This window comes from Diadema antillarum, unplaced genomic scaffold (genome assembly GCF_040938485.1).
Source record: "Diadema antillarum isolate AM-2024a unplaced genomic scaffold, OU_Dant_1.0 seq00000696_RagTag, whole genome shotgun sequence".
NCBI lineage: Eukaryota > Metazoa > Echinodermata > Echinoidea > Diadematoida > Diadematidae > Diadema > Diadema antillarum.
In genome coordinates, this window is record NW_027271601.1 from 2188097 (window position 1) to 2199475 (window position 11379).

The following is an 11379-nucleotide window of genomic DNA, read 5'->3' on the forward strand; positions in this document are numbered from 1 at the left end:
TTCTCCCCGCGCTTTTATGTCAGCACACAATGAATTATATAGAAGGGAACGAAAGAAAACGAGAGAGGTATAATCCTTACATCCTATAAGAACGTTAATAAAAATAAAGAAACAAAATGATGAAACTTAGAGGCACGTTGACAGCTAAGTAATACTGACCTTGACAACATCCCCTTTTCGCGAGTAGTTGGAATGCATTGTGGCATGTGTGTGAGGTTTCTTTTTTTTATATAGCGTTGAAATAACCATTGCCAGGTCAAGTACTTTTTGTCAGTGTAGTCGAAACGAAAGATCGAAAAGTGTCAAGTTCTGCACAAATAATTCCAATACTTGCCATCACTAAATGCTGTACCCAAGACCGTCGTCTCCACTTCTCTAGGTCCTCACTAAGACGAAGAATCGGTCACGAGGAAGAAAACAGCCGCCACACTCTCTTCACTTGTCAGCAAATATCAAAAGTGATATGAAAAGACAAAGCCTATTTGTGTCTGGAGATCAAGAGGTGCAGGAATCACGGTCTTCAGAAAGAACAAGAGAATTGTCCAGTTGGCGATGACTACGTGACCACCAATCTTCCCGCGCAGCTCATATTCTGAGACACTTGTGAAAATGATTCTGCGTCAGTCAGGGAGGCTTGGGTTTTGTTTGTTTTTTATATGATCGATCAATTTTCTCAACTCTCGAAAATATTTGGGCACCCTTACGCAGCACGTAACTAGCTTGTCCTTCTTGTCTTTTGTTTTCTTCACAGCACAAAAATCACTTCCTCTTCTAGCCCGAAGAAAGGCTGCTTTCCAATCCGATTGGTGAGAAAACGGGCCGATTTCCTGCTATCCATTTACACCAGTACGCAACCTTAGTCTCTCGCTAGTCCATGCTAAATCACACCGCTCTTCTCTTTTTGTGTAAAATGAAAGTGAAATCTAGTTAACGAGGAAAGTGGAGAGGCAATTAATATTGTGGTAAGTTTCGGCTAAGACACGGTCATCAATGGAGAGCTAGAATACGTACAGATACCCTTACTAGGGTATGACACGATGTGGTGTTGAAGGAAATATATAACTATTGCCGCCGAAATAAATCAGTGATTTGTTGGTGGTAATTTTATTTCCATCTGTTAACGCGTCAGTAAGTTAAACAAAGAATGACAAACAAAGTACAAGAGAGGGGACAGACAGACAGACAGACAGACATACCAGAGACAGTAAATGGTTCTATTCATGTCCTAACTTTGTTTCTCAATAGCGTTTATTTCTGAATGAGAATCTCTAACTTCATGAAAATGAATTACATAATGTCATTCAAATTTTAGTCTTTTTACCACGAAGTCACTATTCATATGACTGTTGTCAATTAAAGAGACTGTACAGTACTGGATGAGGCGGGGATTCATGTTTTGAACATTCCTAAGTGAGATAATGAGAAACCTTTTATAAGATATGAAAGAGCATGTAATTTTTAGAAGGATTCAATGTTTATTTGATGAAAATCGGTTTTCAAATGGATGAGATATCAAAAAAAGTGGCAATAATAAAAGGCGACAGGCCACGCCTTTTATTAGGATATCTTTGTTTCACCTTGTTTTTGGATATCTTAGCCATTTCAAAACCGATTTTCCCCCAAATAAACTTTTGATACCCCTTAGAATTGCATGCTCTTTGACATCTCATAGAGTGGTTTCTGAATATCTTGCAAAAACAAAGCTAAATCCTCACCTCAACCAGAACTGTACACACCCTTATATATTATGCTTATTTGTAGTAGTAGTAGTAGTAGTAGTAGTAGTAGTAGTAGTAGTAGTAGTAGTATAGAAGTAGTAGTAGTAGTAGTAGTAGTAGTAATAGTAGTAGTAGTAGTAGTAGTAGTATAGTAGTAGTAGTAGTAGTAGTAGTAGTAGTAGTAGTAGTAGTAGTAGTAGTAGTATAGTATAGTAGTAGTAGTAGTAGTAGTAGTAGTGGTAGTAGTAGTAGTAGTAGTAGTAGTATAGTAGTAGTAATAGTAGTAGTAGTAGTAGCAGTAGTAGTAGTAGTCGCATTCTTATTCTCATTGCTCTAATGATGATAATGGTAATAGCTACCAATCCATTATTATTACTATTATCATTATTATTGGTAAAGTGAAGAGGTTCATTATGTTCGTCATTATGTGGTCAAGGTGTATGATATGGGTAAACTTACAAAGTTAAAAAAAACCCGGAAAATGTCTCGAGGGATATTTGTTACGGCGTCACGCGCACCTTACCCCCTGGATCAATAAGACGACAAGACGACATGGACGAAAACTATATACAGTGTACTCCTAAGTATAGGTGATGACTAGTCTACCCAAAGAGAGACTCAGAATTATGATGAATAATGAAAAAGAAGAAGATGATGATGACGATGATGGAGATGATAATGAAGATAATGGTGACGACAGTGATGGTGGTGGTGGTGGTGGTGATGACGATGACAATTAATGACCGGTGTACCGAAAATGGCAATATCAGAATAGACAAGAATTATATCGTTAGCTACAAGGAAAATGACAGCAACGACAGCGTTGATCAAAATGCTAGGAGGAAAATGTGCGTGATATTGACGTTGAAGAGTATAATGAAGGTTACTGAGAGAATGATGATGATGTCGTTCGACACCTCTGATAATTCTGGTAAAATACATGGGGGGGGGGGGGGAGGCCGTCATCTCAGTCGAGCACACTACTTATTGACCGTCTCTTCTACTTGTACCTCAAAATATGTAAATGTTTACAATATGTCATTTCTTTTATATACCCGTATGTCTACACACGCTATGAGTACGTTTAGTTATCACTATATTATTTTCGCACTATATAGCTGAATTGTCGTTAATCTGTATCACGTTTTTTAATCTGTACAGGTCGACAAATGAAACAAACTGAAGCTGAAAACCGAAAAAAGAAGAGAAATGGAAAGAAGGGTACTGGAATGACTAAAGGATAGAAGGAATTAAGTCACATCGACGATGGATGAATCAGGAGGAGGGAGTATCCGGACAATAAATTAAAACAGAAAGAACCCAGGACACTGCTGGAAGAACTTATTACAAACAAAGACATTCATATCTTTCTGGATCGTAAGACTGTTTTCATTGCGAGGCTTCGTTTCTTCAAGCCATTTCATGGCACTTCATACTCTACTGACTAGTGAGGTTTAAAACTAGCGTAACTTCACAAAAGGAGAGCGAGAGAATGTATGTGTCAGTGGTTGTGGTGGTGTGCGTATGCGTGAGGGAGAGAGAGAGAGGGGTCTGAGCGAGGAAGGTTAGTCCTTCATCATTCACAAAGTGGCGAACTGTAACGCGTCCTGTTTATACCCATGTCGTCACATTCGGGGTGAATTCCAACATACAATGTAATTGGTCTGGGAACATGAATTGGTTATTTCAGACGTACTCGTGTGCAGGGAGCGACGCAAACGTCTCCACGAGCATCTGCCGCCATGAGAATCATAGAGGCAACGTCTTCTATCGAAATACCAGAATCTCTTTTGGCAACCCATCAACACCCATTGGCTTGCGCTACTCGGAGGTGGCTGAACCTACCCCATCTACGGCGATCGGAAGACATATTAATCTTTGATTGTGTGTTTGATTGTTTGTGTGGGTCTGTATTCTCTCTTTGCTAGCATATCAGTATGACTGTTCAGCATTGCATTCATCATCGCTGCATTAATATGTGTGCGACTGCGTAACTTTTTTCTTCTTCTTCATCATTATCTTGTTTTACTTCTCGTTTTTCTTCTTTTTCTTCCTTCATCATCACCTTCTTTTTCTTGTCGTTATTGTCATCATCATAATCATAATTTTACCATTATCATTGTGATTATTACTATAGTTGTATTATGTAAAACAGAATGAAGGTATAAAGTGGGAAAATGAAAGTGATTGAAGAAGAAGAAGACAAGACCAATATTTACAAGTGAAGAACTTGAGTAAATACAAATATGGAAAATAAAGAAAAACCCCAGATGAAGGTTCCTATCATAGGAAACAGGTTGCAATAACTTTCTCTCACATACCAAATATTAATGCATTTAGATCATTTGTTGAAAAACAAAAAGAAATAGAATATCATTTGGCTTGAAAAAAAAAGGAATAAGCTTCATATTCATTTTAGAATATGGAGATTTGATTTTTGATACATGTAGTTGAAATTTTATTGGTGATCAGTGTACTTATCAAGATTCTTGTTGCTAGTGACAGTACTTTGATACATGTACTATCTCTCTATCAGTGCACTCAAAATGTAATACAGTGTATGTCATGCTCATAACTCATAAGAGTTTAAATAATTATGTGTCATATGGGTTCACCATGGAATGGTTTTTACCCTGGTGTCTTCATAGGTTAAGAGTTGTTATGTGTGTGATTTTCCCCAAATGTTTCTCTTGTCACTTTTCAAATTGTTGCCAATTTTGTGCAAATAATGTGATTTTGATTTGATTTAATAAAACATATGAATAGAAAAAAAAACTTTCTCTTACATCATTTCCTCTTCTTGCCTGCATGTCTGTCTCCCTCCCCCCACCCCCCCCCCCCCCACCCCTTTCTGTCAGATGTTTCAGCCGCCTTAACTCAAATAACAACACGCAAGAATCGAAATAACTCTCACACATCGAAGTGTGCTTGCCTGGGCGTGTCAACGTGTGTAAATGCATTTTCCTTGTATTTTACTGTTCAACTGTAGTATCCGCTCATGCGAAAGCTGATTTCAAGTTCAATACACGAATGCATGGTATTGGCGACATATATATAATCATAAATAAAATTATGATGAACATAATAACATGAATAAAGAGGGAGAGGGTGGGAGAAGAGAAGTGAAAAGAGCTTCACACATGAGCATTCTGTGGCGTGTGTATTACCAAACGTCTGCGCTGACGTGTGGGACTATAGTATCGTTTGATCTTTACAAGGAAGAGAAGTAGAACAATAAATGCAAACGCTTCGCTGTCTCTCTGTGGGGACTTTGACGTCTTGAAAGCCGTCACACAATGGGAGCCGCGGTTGGCTATTGCCTGGAATGTGGCGGCACGAGGAAATAACCCTGGACTCGACGGTTTCCTGGAAGACTGTCAACTCACCTGTGGATTTTTTTTTCATCTGTATTCTGAACATTACGCACCATTCATGAGCCAGTATACAATGCACTGAAAAGTCCAAAAAAATTAATAAATAAATAAAAGAGAAAGTAAGAGAGAATGTTGCATAGTTTATTTGATGTCACAGTCTGCCGCCAAAAAAAAAAAAAGGGGGGGGGATGAAAAAGAATAGTAACAGCGCCTTTGAAATGCGCGCTCCTTCTGTAATTGATCTTCGAGCAGATTCAGAAAATAAATTTCTAATGCTATGATAGGCCGTTGAATAATTTCATTATTAATTCAAGGCTGGTGATATTTTCCATCTAAACCTAGTGAAGCAATTCAGTTCACTCTTTACTAATAAATGTATTCTGATACCTGGAGTCCAGTTTACGTATATTTGTAGAAATTACTACGTTGGGCAAAAGCCTTCTCATTGTTTGGAGCAACATTTGCAATATCAAAGATATGTATTATTTCTGTTGTATTTAACATAGTCACACTCGTAATATTGAATGGTGTATACAAGTATATGTTATATATATATATATATATATATATATATATATATATATATATATATATATACCATCCTTGCAAAAGATGATTATCAACTTCAGAGCTATGCCTTTCCTATATATACACATCAAGTGTCAAAACAGGAAGACATCACAAATTCTTAAGATATCCATTTACCCTCGTATCATTTTTGTAAGCGAATGAAAAGAAACCATACCCGTATCTCTCTTAAATGACATTTTTAAATAACAAAATTATGAATAGCAAATCATGAATGATATATATATCCAAATGTATATAATTTATGGTCTTTTACTTAACCATTGCAGTCTCTTCACTGTTAGTACTGCTCTTTCAGAGGTTCCTGCTATTTTTTACACTTGCCCATTTTTACACCTGGGTGGAGTGATGGGTAAAGAAACACATTGTGGAAGGACATAGGCACTTAGCAGGATTCGAACTCTGAACTTACGATTGAAAGTCCAGAGTCTTGTCGCCTATACTATTACATTTGTAATCCCAATTCTATTTCGATATAGGTATAGATGGATAGATTAATAAATGTAGAAATGATTAGATCATTCATCAATATTGTTATTATTGTTATTATTATTACTTCAACTACTACCACTACTACTACTGCTAACATTGTTATTGATATTATCAATGTCATTATTATTACTATTATTAGTAGTATTACTATCATTATTGTTATTATCATCATCATTTAATTACCATTCTCATTATCATTGTCAAATGTGTTTTGTATACAAGTACATGAATTAAAAGGTGCTTTATCACCTAGTATAATGTTCGCTGTTTTAACAGAGTTATGGACGCATTACAATAGTGATATATTGATTGTTTGTTTGTTTGCTTGTTTGAAAAGAAGGTAGGAAAGTTCGTAACTTGATTCTAACTTGAACAATTTAAATCTTATAACCTGCTTTTTCGAAAGAGTATAGAAGAGCTTTCCTCCTCAACGTTGTTATCCGAATTTAACTTGGTCATTTCATGAGCTTAATGGTATTACATCCCATCCCGAGACTTTAAAACTCGTGTGTCCATTTTGCAATCCTGTAAATTAGATTCCTTTCATAATTTGGTATAATACTGTATAAAGTTAGGTAATTCAGATTTTTGATAGGATGGGAAAACAGTACTACAGATTTCCAGTGAATTTATCCGGACCCCGAAAAAAAAATCCATCTGGTACAAAAGGAGAACGTATTCTCGAGTTACATGGGGTTAGTTTCTCATCTCTCTATCTCTCTCTTTAAATTAAAGGTGTATTTCCCTAAGATTTCTTACACGATGTTTGGAGATATCAACCTTACCATGTAAATTTTGTGGCGTTTGCAAAAGAAATACATGACTTTTAACAATTAAATGTCATAAATCTCCAAACATCGTGTAAGAAATCTGAAGGAAACACACCTCTAAGTTTTTTTTTTAATTATCATTATTCATGTGGTTCTCATGTCATGGAACTCTGTATCGCACTTTTTGTATGTGTTCGGATTCACAGAAAAGGAATCATTAATTTGTTTGATGTCTTTTTGTTTCTTTATCTGTTTATCTTTATCGACGCAAGCGACCACGGTTAGGGGCATAAGATGAGAGGCAACTCAATGTCCCAGTAAACATAGTGGAGTCTCTGATACGTATGCGCAGCTATGAATATACTCAAGGTAGAAAATTGTTTTAAAGTTTGACTTTATACAAATGTTAAGGTTCCCTTTTCCTGCAGAAAGACCCGGAATTATCTCTTTCTCCCGCCGTTTTGCCTAATCCATCTCTCTCTCTCTCTCTCTCTCTCTCTCTCTCTCTCTTTCCGCATTCTATTCTATATCTCTCCCTCTCTCTCCCTATTTATCTTCGATGAACCGCTCAGTGAAAGAAACATGGTGAACATAAAGATTGAGAAATCTTTGGTCGGTGTTAGTAATCGTTTCACGAGAGTGAATGTGTTACCGGAACATGAGATTATCGATGTTCCAATTGTTACGACATCGAGTGCACCATGTTTTCAAGCACCAATGATCTTGTTGTGCACATGCCCCAGTATCATTTCAGTCTTGGTAATCAGTGAGTGGGGTTTTAAATGGCAATTCAATCGAACTGCACTTGCTGATATCAGTATTGATTATGAGCATTCCTATAAGATATGTCTATTTTTTAGGTGATAATGTGTCCACTCGCACTACACCCTTTATCCCAACTTATCTTGCTTGCTTTATCCATGTCATACGACAATATACGAAGAGGCGTCAAGCATCCTACGGATATAAGGGAAAAATAGCCGCATACCAGCGTGACAAAACATAGAAACTCACAAGACTCTGAAATATGGGAGGGTGGACAAAGAAGATGAAAACCAGGAAGGAGGAGAAGACGAAATAAAAGAAAGTATAAGAAGGAGAAAGAGATAGACAGTTCAGGAAGAAGAGTCAGAAGATGAAAGATCAAAGAGGATGAGAATAAATAGAAAGAATAACAGGGAGGGACGAAGGAGAAGAAGGAAAAGCGAAAAGGAGTAGACAAATAACAAAAATGTTTAATTAATAACAGATGGATGAAACGAACTAGAAGAAAATATATTGAGGATGGAGAAGAAGAGATATAGATTAAGAGGAATAACAACTGAAACAAAACAGCCAGGAAAAGAAGAAGAATAGCAGTGGTAGGTGAAAAGAAATCAGAGGAAATCGAAAGAAACTGCCCGGAACATAAGGAGATCTGGATATAAATGTCTCACACCTAGATTGTCTGCCTGATCATCAATACCCCTACCTGTACTACAGAGTCCCCTCAATATTCCATCACATACAAAATGTTGTGGAGGGCTGAATTCTAGACGATAAACAAGTAAACGAACACAAATCGAACAAACCTTGAAACGAAAGCTGCTGATTCATCACTAAATCATGAATATTTTGAAAGAATGACTCTCTAGTGTTTCACGTTTCTACTTCTGTTGAGAAATTGAAAAAATATCAGAATATAGGACCGTTTATGTTAAACACTGGTATCAGAGACCGACTCAACGTAAAGATTAAATGAACATGACTACAATTTGTTTTTCCAAAATGATGAAATTCTTGCATCGAGTTGTTTTAATTGCAACTGATTAACCAACCTACGACTCATAGATTCGAATCTTGCTCGAGTATGTATGCACATGCATGATTTCTTTGTCATGGCTCTACTATAACTCCGATCAATTCAGTGCTTACTTACGTCGATGTAGGGCAATTTTTCAATCTGTTGCGATTTGTTTTTCATCAGAAAATTTCGATATGCGGTTAACCAGGAGAGAGAAAGACACAGAGAATGGGACGGAGAGATTAAAGTCCAAACGTCTTGCGTGACCCCCCCCCCCCAAAAAAAAAAAAAAAGATTAATTTCAGGGACATAACACAAAAGAAACCGAATTTGAATTATGTATCACAACGTCAAAGTGTAACATAAATCTTCACTATAGTTTTAGTTTTCTCTCCTTAGACAGCTTAGTTATACTGACGCTCCAAACAAAACAACTACAGACACTATCATCTTGTTAACTTGTCTTAATCAACATGAGACGAGAGAGGGATAGAGTGAGGGAGAAGCTAGAGAAAGAGGAGAAGTGTTGAGAAATAAATAGTACAGATGAGAGGAATATCAGGGCGTTTTGCATGTATTTGTAACGAAAAGAAGTGCATTTTCTGTACGAGATGGAGTCAAAATGTCATCACGACGCGTTCTCTGCTGAAAGTGGTTTCACCATGCCACAGATATACAGTAGAAGATACGCGTTTTGACGCCGAGCTCCTCCGTGTGGCCGCCGCGCCGAGGCTGAGCGGTTTGCGACGACGACTGAGCCACACACCGCGGCGTCAATACGTGCTTCCATCCGTGCAATACATTGCTCTGACACTAACTGTCTTCTGCATCAAGAGCCAATGGATGACAACGAATCGATGATAGACTTAGCGCATTAAGTGCATGTAAGCTGGGGAAAGTGTTGAGCATGCTATTCTTTGAACTATAAAGTAGTAACGGATCTCTGGTTTGGATACATTGTTTACCGTATTTATGGTTGTTGAGTGATGTCTCAGGAAAACTGTTTTCACTTCCGTAAAACTTGCCCTAAATATTGTCGTGGCGAATGGAAATTTATCCAAAACGTCTGAAGCATGGTTTTGCAATGTCGGTTCTCCTGTTTGCTTGTTTTGTTTTCTTTTCATATTCATATACGATACAGAAAGGAATATTTATTATGATCATTAGCACAAAAAAAAAGAAAACACCGTTTCCTCGTTTGGTGAAAACAACAAACACCACAACGAAACCAAGAAGCCATAGAGGAGGACTGGGAAAACGCGCGGTTACCTAGAGACAGCCAGTTTTTCGTGCTTTCGTCTTGAATAATTGAAGTTGGTTGGGTGATTACAAAGGGGTTAGAGTGAGATTTAAGCCTGTCGCTTCCGTTGCAATAGATAGTGCACGGTGTCAGAACTCGACAACACGTTGCTTGTATAGGTCAGGAGGTTATACGTTTTTCTTGAAAGCTTATCGCTGTAATAATGCTACTAAAGTATATGCAGTAACTTCACCGTAACAGCAACTCTTAAAGGTTGTTAATCCCTCCAAAATATACCATTATGAATCACCTTTGGAAGAAATCATATCGAAAGAAAATAACATCATGCAAAAAACCGACGGAAAACAACGACAAAATCAGTGCGACAGTGCGAGTTAGTGCACGTATTGAAGAAAATACATACATTCAGCGTTAAAAAAATAGTACACTAACTTGTATACATTTCAGTTACAGTCTTTGGTTGTAATTACCTGGAAAGTTGTGCTATTTCTAGTGCTTTATTGAATAAAAATTTTCAGCCATGTATTCCATATGTTAAGTTGTCACAACTTAAAGTCATTCACAGCAACATTTCGGTCGGGTGACGAGGTGAGCTGGAGGAAACTTTGAGATTCCTCAGATTGTTGATCTGTTTATTAGAAACATGTGAACGTAGCGTAATGAATTGTGTGGTGGACACAAGGAACAACATCTTTCAATTCAACGACAACAGCAAAAAGGGCAAGAACAAACAAAATGGTGTCTAACTTACCGTCACTTGGTCTTCTAGACAGGCTGAAACCTACAAAAAAAGTTTCAGATCGGAATGTCTCAGCAATGAAGAGGCTGGTAAGCTGATGATTCTAGTGGTGGTGTTGGTGTGACGATGGTGATAATCGGATGATGATGATGATGATGATGGTAATGATGATGCTGATGAAGATGACAGTGCCGTTGGTGAGAGATGCTGGTAGCTGGGATATCAGTTAATCGTGACTGTTGACGAATCGAGCCAGGACAATCTGACGACGTGAGAAAGCGGTGAAAAAGTGGCCAGAGTTACTCCTGATGGGGGTGCTTCGTGCTGAGTCGACGGTGAGAGGCGGTCGCGAAGATGCTGGTAGCGAAGTGGTAGGTGTACCTAGTGAGGAAGCCGTCTGGTGGTGCGCATTGTTATACGTGCTCGCACAAGACACTTTCTACTGGCGTGCGAAATGAGAAAGTGGGCGTGAGAATCAGAGAGAAGGAGGAAGAAGAGTTACAAAGAGATAAGAAGTGAGAGGGAGAGGGAGAGAGAGAGAGAGAGAGATACGGGGAGACAGAGGCTGGGATAAAAAGTGTTTGCATGAACAGACACATGTACATGATTGTATGCATGAGTAAAGAAAGAAAGATAGAAAGTAGAAAAGAGGAA

At 37.8% G+C, this 11379-nt stretch overlaps 1 protein-coding gene across 1 annotated transcript in view; it reads right to left on the bottom strand.

Moving 5' to 3' along the window:
- LOC139737549 (RNA-binding protein, mRNA-processing factor 2a-like) overlaps positions 1–11119 on the bottom strand; it is a 153517-nt gene extending 142398 nt beyond the window's left edge. Inside the window, exon 1 of the mRNA XM_071648227.1 lies at positions 10738–11119. The gene's annotated coding sequence lies outside the window, so the exon portion shown is untranslated. The remainder of the gene's footprint in view (positions 1–10737) is intronic.
- Between the last annotated feature and the right edge of the window lie 260 nt (positions 11120–11379).